Below are 8,130 nucleotides of genomic sequence, written 5' to 3' on the forward strand. Positions count from 1 at the left end.
TACGAAATTCCTCTTAAGTTTGTCTAACCAAAATTGAATAAAAAGTACCGTAAGTAGTCACATTTATTTTTTACAAGTATTGGAAGTTCAAATTTTGACGATATTGGATATTCAAATTTCAAATGTTTATTACCTAGTAATAACGATTTATCCGCAAACCATTTTTGTTATTTTGTCATTTTTCAAAAATTATTAATCGTAGAAACTTGAAACATATTTTCTGTATTACTTCGATGTATTATTATTAACTGTGCGCAATTAAATTTTCTACATTGATTTTAAGCAACCTGTTTATACGACAAGCGTGTGTCTAGTTTACCAAACCGCAGTACCATATTACGTAGGTACTACATATCCGGGCTATCGACTTTTCACTGAATAACAGCCAATTTATAATAGATAGCTGTTAATATTATGATTATATGAAATAAATATTGAAAGTATAAACTTAGTTTATAGGTCAGGTCGCAGGCGAAACCGATTAGGGGAGAGTGTTGTGCATAAACAATATTAATAATCGCGATGTTGAGACTTGAGAAGATAATAATTGAAATATAATTCGTGGATAAATAGTACGGATATCAGCCGTGATAAACAGTAAATATTGTTATCTATATCGATGCTTCACGATCACGGATAATTTATATTCTGGTTGTTTTCAATTCTGTAATATTATTATCTGTTATTAAAATATTCGACAGATCTACATTCTGGCCGTTTTGTTTCTGGAACACCATATTATGCGTCCCGTCGGACGTATGCAAATTATTTAACGGCCAACGGCCGTGCGGTGTTCTGTGGACTGTGATAACTGACAACTGATAAGTATTATTACGAAGTAATGTGAAAATGGTTTTATAAAAGTAATGATTAATAAATTAAATTAAATTAAATTAATAAAAGTATAGTAGTATTATGAAAATATTTAAGTAAATATTATCTTGTGGCGGACAACGGCATTCACATTCACATTTATATTCATAATATCATGTTTAATGTTATAGTACATGACAGTTAATTAAATAAAACTAACACCAGCAAAATCCACGTGCCGATCCTATCAAAGGAGCCAACATTGTATATAGAAGGAACTGCAGGAACACGGCATAATATTCAGATGTACCATAGCCGCTATTCGCCAAGACCAGAGCTACATCACCCCACACTCAGCCACGTACACTTTTATACGATTACTACTTGAAATATATTTCTAGAATAAACAACTATTTCATTTTACTATTCTAATTGCACGAAATCCCGAATGTTGAATAGTCTACGAGTTACTACACATATGTCGCATAGTGTACACTGCGTATTGGATGTTTCACTCGTATGTAGGTACTAACAGTAACAGTACTTATAAATAATTATTAAGTTATAATATTATTATAAGTTAGCACCATTAAATTAAGCACCTTCACGCCGCAGGAATTGTACAATTTTAATACATTAACTATAACTTTTATTTTATTAAATAAATAACTATTTTACATTCACTGATGGATTTGGAATTGTCTTGAATTAGTTAAAACACTTCATCGCCTGGATCATTAGCAAAGCTGCACATAATTGGCTCAGTCAATAAAGGATTTACAAAAAAGGCAAACCAGCGGTATTGCTCACTGACAATTCTGTGCATGAGATCCAAACAACAACAATGTAGCAGCACTGTTATTATCAACATTTTAATTTACAATGGTAACATTAACAATAAGAATAATTAATTAAGATTTATTACATAGATGTATGTTACACAGTTTAATGAATTACAATTAATAATAACCAAGAATAATTGAGTATATTGAGGTCATATTAAAGTGTTTTATTGTAAATTATTATATTTGGGGACATATACAGCCACACTCAACATGATATATCTGGAATTAAATGTCTGAAAATTCATATTGTTATGGTTTATATTTTTCTTATTGACCTGATATTAAATTAAATAATACAGTAAACTCTCGTTATGCCGAATCTCAAGGGGAACAGAAAAATCTTCGAGATATCAAAAACTTTAAGATATCGAGTTTTATTAAAAAATTTAAAATAAATAAAATACAATATGACTATGAAAATGTATATGAATAATAAATAATACGAACACCTAAAATACATAGTTTGAATACTTAAAATACTGAAATAATTGAAATGACTGAATATATTATTTTTTTTTTTAAAAATCTGTCATTAATGTTTGCTTAATACTACATGTTGTCCATTTCCATATGATGTGAAAAACTTCTGTCGTCTAAATTAAGATGATCAGCTACAAAATTCCATTTATCATCAGAAATAGTAGTTAAAAACCGGCTTTTATGAAGCAATTTATTCGAGATAACGAAAAACGATTCATTTTATATCGAGTTATCGAGAACAAAACACTTTTTAGTGTAATAGTTGTTTCAAGGGGAATTCAATGTAGGTAGTTCGAGATAACGAACAATTTGAGATATTAAGAATCTACTGTATTTACTTAATACTGTTAAGTTATATTTGCATACAATTGTATAAATAATATTTGTTCATTATTAAAAATATTGATGCTCTTGTGTGATACCTGTCTTAGGACTAAATATTTTATGTTTACTTAACATAAATTGTTGAATAATTTAGTTTCATTATGTATTACTGTAGGTACTGTACTGTTGTTTAATGTATTTTATTACAAATTACAGATTTAAAGGATGTTTTGATATCTACCACACATTCTTACACTAGATGTGTCATTGAAACATTCAGCTACTCATATTCTCGCCATATAATCTACAGAGATCTGAAACATAAAAATTGAACATCACTGGTTGTGTGAAATTTGACGATTTTGCTTTAGCCATAAAACCAAAAGTAAGTATAAAATACATTAAAGATTATAATATTTTTTTAATTGATATTCATAAATCATAATATATTTTCAGAAGAGAAGAGAAACAAGGAAGTTCTATAGAACACCAGAATACATTACACCTGATCTATTTTCAACAGAGTTCATGATTTCTTTGGAGTACTTATGTTTGAATTGAATTACTGTAAAACAAAGCCCAAGGAAAAAATATTACCTAGTAGCTAGTAGTTTTTAATTAGTAGAATTAATGTACAAAACAAATTTTAATAATTTAATATTGTATTATAGCACTTAACTGACCAATGACATATTTGTGTTAAAATGTTTTTCCTATAACGACCAAAACTATAAACTGTTGTCTATAGGTAATAGTGTACCTATTTATTATAATGATAGTGTTTACCAAGGCCGAATTATGGTCATAATGTAAGGGCCCAGGTTATTACTTATGGTGAGGCCAAAACAATTTTGTTATTTTATTCAGATTTAATAATTTATAATAAATATTAATTAAAATCAGTAAAGTATATTTGTATATTGTAGTATACATTATTGTATAGTCACATTAATTGATAAAACAGTACTTTATATTTGTTAGCCAACTATTATAAAATATGTTTCTTGATAATATAGAAAAATTACATTGTATTCTAATTTTAATATACATTTTTTCGCCATATGCAACACAAATTAGCGGGTAAGTGGATGTTACTCTGCCGTACAGTAGGTTACAAGTGGTCACTGTTATGGATGGGGTTAAATTTGAGTTCAATGATTTAATATCATTGTATACAAAAACGATTCTGAGCGAAGACGGTTTGTCAGTCTGTATATTTTATATTGTTATTATTTATTAAATATTAAACAAGCAAAGCCCTGTTACAGTAGACAACAACATTACAATCATTATGATAATATATAACAAAATAGGAATATAAAATTAATGATAATAATAGTAATAGTATTAATAGTATTAATCATAGACATATAAATAAATATGTCTATGGAAATTGATAAAATAGTAAACAGTGTACAATAATTATTGAAATAAACATAGCGTCCTTACAGGACGAGATGTCACAGTTCAATGTTAATCTCACAAATGTATGAAATATATGAAGTAATTTAATACACAAGTATAGCCGCAAATTCATTAAAATTTATTAGGGGGCTAACATTTTTAACATCAATGTGACTAATGTGAGTAGGGGGACTTCAATCTCACACAACTAAAAAACAGTATTTTTTGGGAGAGGGGCTAACGAAATATTTGGGCAGTGGATTTGTGCCTATGCTGATCAAATCATCTAAAATAATAGATGATTGTAAAAAACTTTTTCTCATTTTTAATTTTTAAATTTATTTTTTAACATTCAACAAATTTACTCTTAAGCAACTTGCAATGTTTAATTTAGGTAATGATATCCATGTGTTTTGAGAACTTAATGGTTGAACATACGATGGTCGTTTGAAGCTATATTAATTGTAATTTGTTATTTTGGTATAAGCTCACTAGTTAGAAACCTATAACATAACTGTTTAAATTATAATTGAATATAATCAAATGTTTCATAATACTGATTATTGATCAAATTACCTGTTGTACCTACCTAGTGTTTATTGTTAATACATAATCAGGGCCGGCGTTATACGATTTTGACGAGGGGGTGAGATCAAGTATTTGCCAACTGTAAAAATGTCGACCCGTAATTTCTTAAAATAAATAATAATGTGAAATATCTATAAAAATTCCTGGTTTTTCTGTATAATAGATAAGGTGCGCTAAAATAATTAAAATTTGATAAATATTATATAAAAAAAAATTTTAAAAAAATTGAACTAAAACATTTTGAACAGTTCCATGCATATATAGTCTGTTATACTACTAATTGTTACTTGTATATCATACAGCCGCTAGGCATACAGGTACAGTCTGGATTATTTTAACTTTAAAAATTGTGTATTATTAAATCAATATATGATAAGGGTTATAGGAACCAAAATCTAAAATAAAACTTCAGCATCTGCATGTTACACTTATGGAAGAACATAGGTAAACCAACGCCGTGTAAAAATTGATCAGGAACAAAATATATTAATATGTGCTTGCCAGTGGTTGTTTTTTAAGTTACCCATTTGGGCTGGTCGAAATTTTAACCCCCCCCCCCACCCCCCCTCTATTAAAAACTGAAATGACACCACTGACTGTAATAATAAGTAATAACAATATAGGCCTACTACCCACAGCCAACAGATAGGTGTTTGAGATAGCGATTAGCGATAGCATACTGATTGACGACGGTACTAAAAAAGTTTTTATAGGTATTATATTATACGTATAGCAATCGGCAGTATTTTGATTTCTAAATCAGTAAACTCTTAAATTGTCAAATGCGTATAGTCGAAAAACAAGGAATTCTACTTCCCCTTATTTGTATACTAACACTATTGTGGAGTCAATAGTCATTGATTAAATAATAAATATCCACTTATATTTTAAATTGTTTATAACATAGTAAACTATTAATAGTGTCATCCTCTGACTAATTACCGATTTAGAAATCAAAATACTGCTGACCAGAGCCGGACTGGGTCAAAATTTTTTACCGGAAAAATAAAATTCGGCCCACTTAGTCATACCTATAAAAACAACCCTAAAAATTATTTAAGAATTTTAAGAATTTGAACACTTAATATTATTATTAAAAATATAAAAATTATAAATTGGTTAGTACAAAGAAATGTTATCATTTTTATTTTAAATACATATAAAATTTTATTCCAGAGACCAGAATACACATTAAGGGTCCCGTTGCCAGTTTTTCAAATTTTCCACAATTCTATAAAATTTGAAAATTAAATTTTATATTTTAGTTTCCACCTCAATTATAATACTTTATAATTTATAAGACTTATATTTATTTATAAGACTTTTCCACTAATCTACTACCCGGTACCTATTTAGGGGAGGTTGATAAGGGTGTATTATATCGAAAAAATTACTTTACGGGAATAACTCTCAAGCTTTGTAGAATTGTCAAATTTTGATGACTATCTTTTTACCTGAAAGAAAAAGACTTCCTACAGCTTGCATCGATCTCTGATTTTGTATTTAATTTACAAATTGTATTCAAAAATTTGTAAAAAATTTTTTTTATCTTGTATTTTTTTAGACATATTATAAAGTTAAAATATTGAAAAACAGAAATCGATTCGGGCTGTAAAATATTTCTCCCTAGCAATCAAAAAAAAAAAATTATGAATTTTGGTTGATTCTACAAGGCCGTTATTGTTATCCCCGCAGAGTGTATTTTTGAGGACAAAATGGTATCGGCACCGGGCGCCTTAATACATATTAAGCAATTTGTTAAGGTTTGAGCGTCTTTTGCGAAATTGTGTCCACCAAGCACATTATTATACCTTAATTCAGCCACTACGGCGGCACCGGAATAGGTGGGAATTTGTGTGATGATAATTGTCGTACATTTTAGGCGGTGCTCACGTTGGTTACGATAAGGTAGGGATTACCGATTAACGAAGACAATAATATGACACAAGCATCTTTTTTTGACAATTTATACATTTTTTCACATTTATTTTGAGGAATTTCCTTAATTCTAAAATGCGTCTATGTCTGTCGACAGGATGAGCCATACCCGATAAACCTAAAAAAAAAACCGTCCTTATGATGACAAGCGGACCATCGCGGACCACTCCCGGTATCTCACCTGCCCAGTCCGGCCCTGCATGCCGCGGACTGCCGAGGACCCGTTCTCATTTTTATTATTAAAATTTTAACTTAAGAAAATCTAGAAAAACAGTTTTGAACAAGTCGTATAATTTCTGACAGCTCTTCTGTTATTAAGAAAATGCCGACTGATATTGACGAAAAATTCAAAAAGGGGGGTGGGGTTGTGACGACCCACCATATTGCCGCCGTCCCTGTACATAATTATATTAATTTTCTGTAGACAAAAAATTCAATCGTTCGGTGACATTTTTATTATTCGTTTTTTATTATTTTAATAGTAGCCCTCTCAGACTACATGTCTTAAATGTCCTGTGACCCTAGTACATAGTGCGTCCGATAGTTGGTTATGCTCAAGGTCGATACGATAGATCGACACGGAAAAAAGATGTTTGCACCAGTAACATATTCATGGGGGTCCAAGGGGTATGAACCGCATCGCCGCCGAAACCGTACAAGGAGAAGCAACGAACACCGTCCTGCGACCCTGGTACCTAGTGCGTCCGATGGATAAGCAAAACGTCCAATCAGAGAAAAAAAAGACCAATTTAATAATTATTGCTACTGTTAATTTTACATTTTTATTTATTATTACTTTTTGTATTTGTTGATTAATCACACATTATATTTCTATATCTGTTATTATAAATAATAATTATTGTATAGGGAAATATTGCAAGTTATTGGTTGCTAAAAAAAAGTAATAATAACCAATAACCACAATATCGTCACCTACCACCTACGTATTCAGTAAATTCACTAATGTAAATATTAGTATGCTATAACATAGTAATATATGGTAACTATGCAGTGGCGTACCTAGGATTTTGTTTTAGGGGCCCAATATTTTTTTACATCACTACATATTTTTATAAAAACACTTATATTAGTATAATGGTATTTAAAAATATATTATTAATTATTATGTATTATATAAGAATACGCACATAAACAAAGTATTAAAATTAAAAATATTTATTTAAATACCAAAAAAATATAATTAAAAGTAGTGTTTTATAAACGAAATTGTAAACGTCTCGAATGTTGTTTTTCAAACAAATCTATTACTTCTTCTGGTTTTATATAAAAGTATAATATAATTAAATATTAATTATCAAAACAAAATCAGAAACCTGCATTTTTCGTGATTATAAGTATTATGTCACAATTAAATTCTTACACATCTTTTGGGCCATGGGGAGGGGGCAGGCCCTTCTGGCCCCCTTTTTAAATCTGCCACTGCAATTATGGTATTATTAATTATTATTTTTCTCATTAGCAATTTAATCATTTAATTTTAAAATAATGAATTCCTAATTATTACAATAACCAAGTTTTAACATTGATATTAAGGCATAAGTAGTAATAATAACAATATGCGACCATTATGTATAATAACTCCATTAGGAATTAATATGGTAATTAGTTTAACAACTAAGTTTAATATGAGTAAAGGATATGATTATGTTAAGAAACCTAATATGATAAGTTGAATTTCATTACATTTGTGCGCAGGGGTGGATTTACACATAGGCCA

General features: G+C 29.2%; 1 long non-coding RNA gene across 1 annotated transcript; it reads left to right on the forward strand.

The window, feature by feature from the left end:
* Nucleotides 1-821: 821 nt before the first annotated feature.
* LOC132937365 (uncharacterized) lies at nucleotides 822-3,387 on the forward strand. The gene is made up of 4 exons (XR_009663663.1): nucleotides 822-1,338; nucleotides 1,526-1,698; nucleotides 2,679-2,847; nucleotides 2,919-3,387. It is a non-coding gene; the product is annotated as an uncharacterized LOC132937365 (long non-coding RNA).
* The last annotated feature ends 4,743 nt before the right edge of the window (nucleotides 3,388-8,130 follow it).

Source organism: Metopolophium dirhodum, chromosome 1 (assembly GCF_019925205.1).
Source record: "Metopolophium dirhodum isolate CAU chromosome 1, ASM1992520v1, whole genome shotgun sequence".
Classification (NCBI taxonomy): domain Eukaryota; kingdom Metazoa; phylum Arthropoda; class Insecta; order Hemiptera; family Aphididae; genus Metopolophium; species Metopolophium dirhodum.